We start from the raw sequence: 13745 nt of genomic DNA on the forward strand, positions 1-13745 counted from the left end.
AACAAGCAGACGATGTGGTCATTTAATAGTTAATTTCGCATTGGGCGTTTGGGACCTGATTGCTATATGCACCTGTTAGGGACACGAAAATCTCAAAGCACTTACCATGGACAGAATGCTGCGCCCTCGAATTCCTTGCAGGAGCGTGAGAGAAATCTATGACGCCCAGCCAACGCATTACGAGTGTTGTAAACGCCCTTTGTGAACAGGGATGGAGGCCGTAAAATTCGCGAGTTTCCATATTCACTACGGACAGGATGCTGTCGTTTAAGCCATCAGATGGTGTCGTTCCTTTGCCCCTAAAGTTTTTTAGGAAGCCTGAGGCCTTCAAAACAGTTTTAGAAGCAACGTAACATTTATGGCGGCACTGAAATGATCTGTGTTGGAACACTCTTTTTTAGTTTGGCGGGGCTCCTGGTAGGACACACGGTAATGTTCAAGCCATCCAGATAGTGATCTCCATGTTAAATGTGTTGGGCACTTTACAGCTACATGGGATTTTAAATATTGGCCGTGGGGGAAGAAAGAAGAATGGGAGCACAACATCTCCTCCTCTCTGTGCCGGAATTTGAGAGTCAGGGATTGGCTGCTTCTCCTAAAAAAAGAAGAATATGGCTAATTTTGATTAGAATTGGTCAGTGAGTAGAGCAGACGAGTTAGGAGGGGAGACATGGAACTCGCAGAGTCTTATGATTGGCACAAAACCCTTGCAGGGGCAGTTGTGGGAGTGCTTTTGTGGAGTTTACCGAAGTTTGACGGAAAGTGAGGAGAGGAGAAACTTGGTCTTTTGATTCAGGTAAAGACAATTGTAATGGGTGGTTGCTCTTGGGACAATTGTCCTGAGTGTGACTTTGCACCAGCATGGACTTGACTTGGGAGCCTTTGGTGAGGACTTCGCTGTACCAACAGCTAAGACCTGACTCATCTCCGACAACTCACTGTCCTGAGGGCAATCTTATCCTTGACAGGTCTGCCGCCTCGACGTTTGACCTCCTTGGGCATACTGCCCTACAAGTGAGTCAAATTGGTCAATGGGGAGAGTGACACATTGGAATCCACCAAAATTTCAGAGCTCCATTAGCGAGTAATTGCGACCTATCTAACAGATCTCCAGCCTTTATTTTACATATTTTGTTCCTATGATAGGGAATTGCGGGCGCCTCAGCTCGCTGCTATGTAGATTCCTGAACCACGAATGTCACCTGAGACAGCACCGCACATCGAGAAAAGGGTTATTGTATTTCTGCTCCGGTTTGCTAGGAAAAACAAGAGGACAACCTCGACACTTGTTCTCAGCTGCACCTCTGTGTAGAATAAATCCATCAAACTCTATTCAGTGTTAGATAATTTCAGATTGCGCTATCTGTATTTTGAGGCATAGTAAATAGTTCAGTCAGAAGAACTTTAGCCTTTGCCAATGACCCACCACCCATAGGAGTGTTAACTGTTTATTCCATATTTGTGGTCCTATCAGCTCATGTTCTGTTTTGTCATCATGCTTAACAAGTATTTTTTTCCTATTTTTAATCAATAAACTTGTGCCATAACTTTTAGAAAAGGTCAATCCTGCATTTATATAATATTCACCCCTCAAAAAATGATTAAAATAATGACAGGGCCACCACTTCATTAATATTATTTCAGCATTCACGTTCATTTAGATTATGATAAATGTGATGACCTCTAATGCAAGCTGTTAATAATTAACACAGTCAAAGGGCAAAATCAATTTAGCAGACGCACAGGGTTGTTAATTAAGTGGGGTGTTTACTACTTAAAGTGATTGCTGTCAGGACGATAACTCATAGTTTCCTGTCGGCTTCCGAAACGTTTTGCAAGCCTAGCGCAGTCTTGCAGAGGGAACGAATAGACACTAGAGATAAGAAGACGAAAATCAACAAAAGTAAATTAAAGGTAGTGAAATGTAGTACAGTTATATTAAGAACTGGTTCAGCAATTAAATTTGAAAGAAAAGAAAGCTGCGATGAGATATTTCTGCTGTTTGGGTAGCATTATAGTTGTTGGTGACAGAGCTGGAAAGATACAAATTACTGACTGATAGTAGGAAGAAAAACGTTTTTGAAAAAGAGATGTGTTACGGTATCTTTTTTTGGAAGACTCTCGTGAGTGCACTCTTTTATGGAAATGAAACTTGGACATTAAGCAATACAGGCAGGCAGTTGACAGAACGTCTTTTGAAACGTGTTGAATGAAGCGATACTGAATCTAATCAGACAGGAAAGAGTTTATAGTGCAACTTTACAAAAAGAAAGTATAGGATAACAGTACACACTCAGAGTCATCAAGGACTAGTTAATGTGGAAATGGAGACATGTGCAGAAGTGATGGAGGGGGGGGGGGACTATAAAGTGACATCAAGGTTGCACTACGCTAAGCAAATTAGTCCGTTTGCAATAATTATGCAAAAGTGAGAAGGCTGGCGCGGGATTGACTTGCAGGAAGAGCTTCATCAAATCAGTCCACGGACTAAAGACAATAACAACAACAGCAAACACGTAAGGTTAGTTGTAGAGAGGGCTATTGAACAGGGGCTGTTTTTGGGGACATCTCTGGGTAACTGTAACGCACCTACAAGAAGAGCAGGCACAGAAGATTCGTGCGAAATATTCTTGATTACTTCTCGAAAGTCTGGGATCTGTAAACCATCAAATTAAAGGGGAGACGTCGAAGCAAATCAGAGACGGGATGTTAGATTTGTTAGCGCTCGTTGCGATCAATACAATGGTGTCACTAAATGCTCTGTGAGTCTAAATGGATATTCTTTGTGAGAAGATGACGATATTTCCACGAAACGGTGTTGAGGATGTCTAGAGACTCAGCCTATTAAACAGACTCCAGAACAAGCGTACTGCCTTCAATGTAGGACATGTAAGGACAAATAAAGAAAGGTTGGGGGGGGGGGTTGGGTTGGGGTTGTTTGGGGAAGTAGACCAGACAGCGAGGTCATTGGTCTCATCGGATTAGGGAGGGACGGGGAAGGAAGTCGGCCGTACCATTTCAGAGGAACCATCCCGACATTTGCCTGGAGCGATTTAGGAAAATCACGGAAAACCTAAATCAGAATGGCCGGACGCGGGATTAACCGTCGTCCTCCCGAATGCGAATCCAGTGTGCTAGCCACTGAGCCACCTCGCTCGCGAGGAAGGTTAGGTCTCGTATAGAGGCATACAGGGAGTCATCTCCGATTGGAATAGGGAAAAGAATGACTAGCACTGCTGCAAAGCACTCTGCACCATGCGAGGTACGGTGACAACCGAAACGACTATGAGTACGCTGGCGAGTTAAAACAGTGTGGCCACTTGCTTAACGGTGTGTCGGTCCATCTATGGAACGCTGTATATAGGAGTGAGTCGGCGTAGCACCGATTCGACAAGTCTTTGGTAGGCTTCCTCATGTGTGCGCCACGAGATGTCTACACACGGGTCACGCCGTTTCCGTAACTTACGGGCCGGTTGTTTGTGGCACGGAGCTGGTTCCCGCTAGAGTCTCAGAAATGTTCCATCGGGTTCGGAACAGACGAACTGAATATGAGTTCCTCATCACACTTCTTATGGCTCTGTGCAGCATGAGTCTGGTATTGTAACACAGATAGCTATCCCGCTGGAAACTGCAATAGCCCACGAGGAAGACATGTGGAGTGAAGGGATACAAGTCTTCCGCAACAGAGATCTCGTAGTCCGCAGATGTCATTATGCCTTGGATTACTGTCACAGAGACCATTTAAGTCCAGGTGAATGTCCCCCTGGCATAATTTTGGCCCTAGAGGCCCGCGATTTGGCGCAGTGCACGTTTGGAGAAGCCATTCGCCCGCTTGGCGGCTTACCCGCACAGCATCATCGACCAAATGCAACAAGAAAGTTGATTTGTCTGACACAGGCAACACGATCCATCTTCAACAATGTGCGTTGAACACTATGCTCCGAAGCACATCCGTAACGGTCTGTCCTACGCCAAGTCGCTTATTTCATTTTATTTCCCCAGCTGCTGTCTTCTCATCGCTAGTTTGCTTCTCTAGTCGTCTCTGATCGGCTTGTATACCACGTCACATGCCCAGAGAAAGGTATTCGTGAGGTGTGCGCTGTAATATACCCCCTCATTTGTACTTGCAGCTTATTGTCTCCATTACTTGGTTGGTTGGTTTTTGGGGGAAGAGACCAAACAGCGAGGTCATCGGTCTCATCGGATTAGGGAAGGAAGTCGGCCGTGCCCTTTCAGAGGAACAATCCCGGCATTTGCCTGTAGCACGGAAAACCTAAATCAGGATGGCCGGACGCGGGATTGAACCTGTCTCCATTAGTCTTTTATGAAGATCTGAGAGAAGCGAAAATTGCAATATACCTTGTAGTTTACTTAGCTTTTCTTGCAGAGTTGGCTCCAGTTCCTTTTGTCTAGGGGTTTGATTCTTGAAGTTAAAATTCTCACATTTTAGGTCTTCATGTATTGATCTAAATAAATTTGAAGATTGTTGTTTCAGACTTTTTCTTGTTATGTTAAAATATTTCGCCACATTTTAGTACATAATACAGTCTTTTGATTTTCCACATTAACAAAGCCGAAATTACATTGTTCGCACAGAATACGAAAATACGTCCGATCACATCAGAGGCATACTTACTACTGCGTCACTCAGCGGAAACAGTATTCCAAACTGGTTCAAATGGCTCTGAGCACTATGGGACTTAACATCTGAGGTCATCAGCCCCGTAGAACTTTGAACTACTTAAACCTAACTAACATAAGGACGTGACACATATCTATGCATGCCCGAGGCAGGATTCGAACCTGCGCCCGTAGCGGTCGCACGGTTCCAGACTGTAGCGCCTAGAACCGCTCGGCCACCACGGCCGGCAAACAATATTCCAAATGGCTCCCTTTTTTCTTGACAAATGAATTTCTATTAGTTTCTGTTACATTATTACTTTCGATTATTATTTCGTAAATGAATCCAGAAATAAACATTGTAAACAGTACAGGACTGCGTAATTAATAATAGAAATTTTAAGTGTGCCAATAATTCGTAACTTCGAATCTTTCTAAAAAAAAATAATTTTAACTGTACATGCAGAACTAGTACTTATCGATTATAACTTCGAGACTAAAACATTTTATAAAGTAGTTAATTGTCATAAACTTTAGATTGAAATATAACATACTATGTATAAAATTATATTAAAGTTTTCCGAAAAGCAACTGGGATAATATTGACCTATTCAAAATTCCAAAAATAATACTGGTATTGACAAGTACTGTTGATGAAAAGAAATGAAAGACGACGATGTCCCGTTACAGTGTCTTGTGGTCGGTATTTTGCCTCCTGAAGGGTGAACCCATTGCTTGACATTCGTTCACGATTGTGGTCCAAAACGTGATTAGCAGCCATGCTGAACACCTCTTGCTGTGCCTGTGGCACCTTCATTGGTTTCTGGGCGCCTCCACAGGTGTCTGCGAAGATCATCAAGCATACCCCTCTCTCATAGGTGCAGACGATGGTCACCATTGACCCAGGTTCCCTTGCTAATCTTTCACCCCCGACGATGCTTGGCGGCTTGTAGGGCCGTTCGTAATGGACGGGAACAGGTTGAGATGATCACGTACAGAGAGTTGTGCAAAATCTGGGACTACACAGCGCTCACGGTTGACTCCATAAAAGCAGAGAACAGTCCTGCTCCTAATCCGTGCGAACCATAACTAGTAGGCACCTGCCATCAGCTGATGGTGTTGTGCTTTGTCTCACACAAGTGGCTGAATGTTCGAATGACGCCACTGTGACATACGCCATTTCGGCGTGTAATTTCCTGTCTTGCGCTTGCAGTAAAATTATGATGCGTGGATGGTCTAAGCTTTAAATGACAATTAGAGGCCCGTGTACACAGGACACACTGTCTCGTTCACAATTAGGGACATTCGCCGTTCTACAGAACTGCATCGAAAATGCTATTTCAGTTTTGCCTCCATTACACACGTGGCTGTAAGTAGCAGCCTCCTGACGCCAAAAGAGCGTCCAAAAAGAGTTTTCAGGTCAAGAAAGCATAATGCAAGTTTAAATGTGGTGCAGAAGTTGATATGCGCAGTTTATTTATCTTTTTCCTTGCCTACGATAGAGCCACTTTGCGGCTTTTCGTACGACTGTACCAAAAACTCCCCGCTGTTTTACCATGTGACCGATTATGTTTTCCATCTCCGAAGATGTTGATCTTAAAACTTCCTTACACCTTTCGTTTCTTGAGTAGCCGGTCTGCCGTAGAAGCCGTCCACGAAAGGACAGTACTTCTACATCAACATACGTAATACACAACTCACCGTATGGTGCACGGCGGAGGGTACCTTGTATCACTTTTAGTCATTCCCTTTTCTGTTAGAGCGAGGAAAAAAGGGTATCTATATGGCGAGTACTTCAATTACAATTTTTTATTCAAAATTTAAACGTTGATTTGGTTCGAACCCGGCACCGGGAACGTTTCGATTACTAATCAAAGGCGCTACCCCTAACAGCTGTGGCATCCAAGTTGTTGACAAGAATAATAAACAGGAGAAAGGAACAGGAAATTGAGGATCTCTGAGATGACGATCAGTTAGCCTTGGGAAAGGTAAAGGCACCAGAGAGGCAATTCTCATGTTGCGGTTGATAATAGAAGCAGGACTAAAGAAAAATCAAGACACGTTTATAGGATATGTCTACCTGGAAAAAGCGTTCGACAGTGAGAAATGGTGCAAAACGTTCGTAATTCTGAGAAAAACAGGAGTAAGCTATAGCGAAAAACGCGTAATGTACAATAAGTACAGGAATCAAGTGGGAACAATAAGAGTGGAAGACTAAGAACGAAGTGCTCGGCTTAGAAAGTAGAAGACAGGGATGTAGCTTTCGCCCTATTGTTCAGTCTATACACCGAAGAAACATTGACGGAAATAAAATAAAGATTCTTGAGTGGAATTAAAATTCCAGGTGAAAGTATATCAATGATACGTTTCGCTGATGACTTCCTCAGTGAATGTGCAGAAGATTTCCGGATCTGTTCAATTGAATGAACAGTCTAATCAGTGTAAAATATGGATTGAGAATAAATAGAAGAAAGACGAAAGTAACGAGAAGAAGCAGAAAAGAAAACAGCGGGCAACTTCATGTCGAAATTGGTGACCTGAAATAGATGAACTCAAGAACTCTGCTACCTAGGCAGCAAAATAACCCGTAACGGACGGAGCAAGGAGGACATAAAAAACAGACGAAAAAGAAGCATTTCTGGCCAAGAGGGGTCTACTAGTATCAAACATAGACCTTGATTTGAGGAAGTAATTTCTGAGACTGTACGTTTGGAGCAGAGCAGTGTATGGTAGTGATAAAGAAGAGAATCGAAGCATTTGAGATGTGGTGCTACAGGAGAATGTTGAAAATTATGTCGACTGATAAGATACGGAATGAGGATGTTCTTCGGAGAGTCGGCGAGGAAAGGAACATATGGAAAACACTGAGGAAAAAAGGGGCATGATGGTAGTATATCTGTTAAGACGTCAAGATATAACTTTCATGGGGCTAGCGGGAGCTGTAGAAGGTACAATAAGATCTTAGAAAAAGACGGAGATTGGAATGCATCCAGCAGATAATTGAGGACGTAGGTTGCAAGTGCTCCTCTGAGAAGAAGATTTTGGCACAGGAGAGGAATTCGTGGCGGAAGACCGATGACCCAAAATGTACGTTAGTAGCAGTAGTATCGTTACGCAGTCAGCTGGAAAAGTCGGTTTCTTTAAATTTTCTCAATAGTTTTCCATGAAAAAAGTCTCTTCTTCCCTCCAGGGATCCCCATTTCAGTGTTCAAAGCATCTGCGTAATACAACTGTACTGATCGGATCCACCGCGAACAAATCTAGCATCCCACCTCTGAATCGCTTCTTTGTCTTCCTTTAATTCGCCTGGTGTGCATCCGAAACACTGCAGCAGTACTCAAGAATGGGTCACTCTAGTGTTTTGTATGCGGCCACCTTGTGTATGCTGTCAGGGCTCTACATGATATTAGCCAGGTGTACCAATTTCTTTGGCTCTTCAGTGTATTTCTCATACATTTAGCAACTTTGTACATATACAGGGTTTTCAAAATAGTGTCGAATACTTTGAGAGGTGCTAGTGCTCATCTTAACGATAAAAGTGCGATAAACATGGGTCCGGAAACGCATACTTTCCGAGATAGCCGGCCGGTGTGACAGAGCGGCTCTAGGTCCTTCAGTCTGGGACCGCGCGACCGCTACGGTCGCAGGTTCGAATCCAGCCTCGGGCATGGATGTGTGTGATGTCCTTAAGTTAGTTAGGTTTCAGTAGTTCTAAGTTCTAGGGGACTGATGACCTCAGATGTTAGGTCCCATAGTGCTCAGAGCCATTTGAACGATTTTCTCCGAGATAAACACGTGTTTGTGGGAAGGGCTGTGCGACGCTTGCTTGCAGATATTAGCACAGTAGTTGCATTAACGCTGCCTCAAATGTGTCGCCAGGGTATTCTGATATCTTACTCACAGTCCTCTACCTTGCATTAGGTGGTCTGCACTCAGTTTTGTGGTTCGATTGTGTTATAGGCTACCTTCATTTTCGTCGGGTTTGTGAGCCTTATTGTACAGTACTGTCAATACTGGTTACGTGTCATTGTGTTTTACCTTCTTCCAAAGGTTGATTCACTTACGTGTTTACTGTTATTGCGCTGTTTATACGTGCAAATGGTGTAGTAAATTTACATTTTCTCTCTTCCACCACTTGTTAGCAATGGAAGCCTACTACTCGTCAAGTGAAATGGTGGATATGATATTCTGCTATGGTTCAGCTGATGGACGTAGCCGGGGGGCCCGCGCCCTCTACGCTGAAACACATCCATAGCGCAGAGTGTCCTCTGGTAAGCTGCTCGGCGGACTTTTCCAGCGACTGAGGGATGCAGGTACCCTTGCACCTCGGAAGACTAGGAGTAGAAGACCCCGCACATTCCGCACGCCTGACTTGGAGGAGCATGTGCTACGTTTGGTGGGACAAACCCAAGCGAGCAGTGTGCGACCATTACCAGCAGCGGAAGGCGTGTCTTTCTCTCTCTCTTATCCGGGAGGGGGGCAAAGGGGAGATACTTCATGAACAATTGCTGTACCCATATCATCTACAGCGCGTTCGGGCCCTATGGCCACAGGGTCATCCCGGCAGAAGACGGTTTTGTCAATGGCTGTTGCAGAAGTGCCGCAGATCCACTATTATAGGGCCATACTTGCTACCAGAAAGGTTAACTCGGGCTCGTTATGTGGACTTTCGCCGGCCGAAGTGGCCGAGCGGTTCTAGGCGCTTCGGTCTGGGACCGCGCAACCGCTACGGTCGCAGGTTCGAATCCTGCCTCGGGCATGGATGTGTGTGATGTCCTTAGGTTAGTTAGGTTTAAGTAGTTCTCAGTTCTAGGGGACTGATGACCTCAGATGTTAAGTCCCATAGTGCTTAGAGCCATTAGAACCATTTGCAAGTCTCATAGTTCTCAGAGCAATTTGAATTTGTGGACTTTCTCATTAATGTATTATCTACCTTGATGGAGGCTGTGCCACTGCAGAAACGAATCCAAATGTGGTTCATACATGGCACACCAGCACTTTCGTCAAAATCTGCGCGAACAATTGACGGAGACATTTCAGGAATGTTGAATTGATCAGAGTGGGGGGGAGGAGGGGGGTTTGAGGGGCACACCCTGGCTTTCTCGTTCCCTAGACCTCAATCCCCAAAAAATTTTAATATGGGGACACCTGGAGGAATTGGTCTACACTACTTTTTTTTTCTTTATTGTGATTTTGATCACCTTACACAAAGGTGGGCTGTCAGCAGCTAGTACGCCGCTCTTCAGCCTTGAGTGTTACAATAAGTATTACATATAGGTGGCACAGAGAATACAATCAAAACGGCGGGCAAAAAATGTAGACACTAAAAGACAAAAATCATGGAGCCATTCACACTGGACGAGAAAGATCACTAACACTAGTTGACACGGCGTACATAACATGGAGGACGGCGACGGCACACGTGAAAAGTGGTGGCGTGACGGCGAAATAACACTAAACACAAACGAAGGCACACACAGGAGACACTGATGGCGATGATCTCCGGCACCGAACGTTCACTGAGCGTGTGCGAGTCCGAGGACCTGCCAAGAGAGGAGGAGGAGGAACGGGAGTGGGAGAGGGAGAGGGGAGAGCAGAGATGCCATAGGCAGGGGAGATAGGGGGATGGAGGAAGGGGAGGGGAAGCCCAGTGGAAGAGGGGTGGGGGAAGCGAGTTGGGGAAAAGGAAAGAGAAAGGAGGGAGGGTGCCTAAAGGAAAAGACACAGGAAGTGGGGGGGAAAATCAAAGTTGATAGGAGGAGTAGATGGAGGGGAGGAGGACTTCATCAGGGAGGGGGAGCTGGCGGAAGCCAGCTTGGGAGAGGGTAAGGAGGTTGGAGAGATGGAGACCGGGTGGGACGTGGGAATACAGGCGCGGCACAGGCGGGGGTGGGAGAGGATGGGTGAGACAAGCGGATGAGGAGGATCGAGTTTGCGGGAGGTGTACGGGTCTACACCACGCCAATCAACGCTTTTTCAATGCGTGCCATCAGGTACAACAACCGGGTATACTTCAAAGGGTGCGTCATTCCTTACGCCTGAGGGCAGAGGAATGCATTGGCATTGTCATGAATGGACGCCACGTTGAAACCTACCTGTAACCACGTCCTTATCGCAGAAAGGATGCATTTCCGGACCCATGTTTATTGGACGTTTTTTCCTTGTTTCGATGAGCGCTAGCTCCTCTCAAAGTATTCGACACTTTTTGTTTGAACATTCTGTACACCACCTGTATTGCTAGCAAACTGCGACTCAATGCTTATGACGTTATATCTCCTGAACTATGTGTAGTACATGACATAATTTTGCAAGTACATCCATTGGTATGTGCAGATATTGTCTGCGAAATGTGTTGCGAACAGAGACAGTAGTGAAGAAGTAATAAATTAAAATGTCATGCAAGAAACGGCGGTTTTACACGTATCTCAGAGTATATATGTTGTCGTATCTTCTGAACTATGCGTTGTACAATGACACATTTTTACAAGTATATTCAGTGGTATATTAAATACTTTCTGCAAAATGGGTTTCAAACATAGACGGTAGTAAGAAAGTAATAAATGGAAATGTCATGCCTAGTGCGGCAATTTTACTGAATGAGCTCCGAAATTGTAGTAACATCATTTTGTCGGAAAGAGGGGTGTGCTTTCATTTTCAAATTGTGGGTGAATATAGTCTTGCTACTTACGAGTCGTGAGTTGCAATTCGTTTGCTTCTCCCCCCCCCTCCACCCCAATCGATAGATAGGTGGTTCTTATCCCTGCAGTGGTCCTTCTCACACACTAAATGTGTAATATGTGTTTCAAGTTTAGTTGAAATTGATCCAGTGCTTTAGGAGAAGATATGGAACGTGCATGCATAGTGCACTTTTACAATATGATATCGCAAACACTTATATAGCCAGTAACTTCCAGTTTTCTTCTTCAAGAGAACTTCTGTGTCGTCTTGATAGCTCCAAGCTGATAAAAGGAGTTCTTGCTTTTTATAGTATAGGTAGGTATTACGCTGTTTCTCCTAACGCATCGAGTGCGAATGATTGCCAAACGGAATGAATTTATTGTGATATTCTATTTCCTCCTTCTATCTTAATAGCAAAACAGGGCGAGATGACGTCCTCATGCACCAGATAAAACGAAGATCCAAGTAATAACGCAGCAGCTACAGCGAAAATGCCGATCTTGGCGTGGAAAGTATACATAACCGCTAGCCACGAGCTCGACTCCAGACCGACACCGATAATAGGGGGTGAACCTTAGAGAATAACAGCTAGTCGTGATTTTGAGTAGTCAGAGTACAAACTTCAGTCGAATATTCCTCGACAAGTGGCCATGGATCCTCAACAATATTGTTATTCTAATCAGTTCACTTTCCCTTTCGCTTTAATATAAATATTTTTAACTTCTCTGAGAAATTTTACACACAGCGACTACAAGAGGAAACTAAATGAACATTACCTAAATCACATTTTTTTCTTCGATTTTTCCCAACGCATCTCCACTGCAGTACCAAAACCGCGATACTCACTGGTGTGAAAGTTGTTACCGTGTGACGGCTGAAGACACACTAGCGTCCCCTGGCTACGGGAAAGCCGTTCGTCAATTGAAGTGCGATAAGATTAATGTTTGTTTTTAATTCATTTTCTACTTAATATCCTAAATAGTTATTATATTTTGCTGTCCAAATAATTTGTAAACTATCAAATGGTTCAAATGGCTCTGAGCACTATGGGACTTAACTTCTAAGGTATCAGTCCCCTAGAACTTAGAACTACTTAAACCTAACTAACCTAAGGCCATCACACACATCCATGCCCGAGGCAGGATTCGAACCTGCGACCGTAGCGGTCACGCTGTAAACTATCAACAAGGCTGAAAAATCGTAAAATACAAGTAAACAGAGCCTAAATTCGTGAATGAAATTACAATGTCTTCATGAAGAAAAACTCTCGAAACTGCATATAACTGCAATTTATCCCGCTGAAAACAAGAGAATGTAAACTCAGTACTTCATCCATAAACCGCACATGTTTCTGTTGTTGACTGTTTATGCGACTGGCATTTTCACATGCAACCGTTTTGTACAGAGTCTAAAGATGTCTTCATTGTTGCACTTCATTCCACTTTCCAATTCACAAACATTAGAAAGCTGTGATATATCTGGATACCATTTATGTTAATAGATAACATCACTTCATATTTAACAGTCTTCTTTACTTTTCCAGTGCCTACAATTATCTGGACACTCATAACAGGCATTACTACTAATTCTTACTTTGTAGGTAAAGCATGTAACCATTACTGACTAACCACATAAAGATCACAATCACTGTCAGCTAAAAACTGCACTTCTTCACCTTGGAAGACAGGATGTCCTGTTTTATCCTCAGTATTATTGACTTCATCTTCCCACTGTAGATCATGCAACAATTTCTATTCTATCAAAACCTTCTCCTTATCTGGAGATTACACACATATTTGCAGGACTGCATCACTTTTCATCCTCTAAGCATTTGTCAATCTGTGCATTAATGACAGGTGATACATAAAATATATAGTACATAATGGATGTAGGAGCGTAGGTTGTAGACACGTGTTTGACGACATATGAAAGTTTGGGTCTGGTTGTAGCGCGTGATCGGGTAGCCTACTGATAAGGCGGCTGCTTGCGATAAGTATTCACACCTTCATTCACACTAATAACTAAACATATTAAGTCAGCAGTGATGAATAACAGTCGTGATTTTCGTAAAAGGTACAGTTCTATTTCCAGGATACATTATTTTGACTACTAAGAATTTTATAGTCCATAAGATGCGATACCTTTTGGCCACAGCCATAATTACTTGCAACTAGCTATTGGTTTGGATCATACATATGTCTTGATGCAGGCATGACAGGCATGACTCATCTCTGCAGGAAACTGCTCGTTCGTATTAACTGCTGTAGGCGCAATGTAAAAGCTGCAGTGGATGCTTTCTATTATTACCTTCTAATTTGTCAGTATCTTAAGAATTAACTAGTAACACGGAAGAAATTTCTTCAGTATGCATAGGCTGCCGTTAAAGGCTGTGTTTGCGTTGGTGCTGCGACTGGTAAGCATTGACTACTCATGAATGACATCACTCT

This window comes from Schistocerca cancellata, chromosome 7 (assembly GCF_023864275.1).
Source record: "Schistocerca cancellata isolate TAMUIC-IGC-003103 chromosome 7, iqSchCanc2.1, whole genome shotgun sequence".
Classification (NCBI taxonomy): domain Eukaryota; kingdom Metazoa; phylum Arthropoda; class Insecta; order Orthoptera; family Acrididae; genus Schistocerca; species Schistocerca cancellata.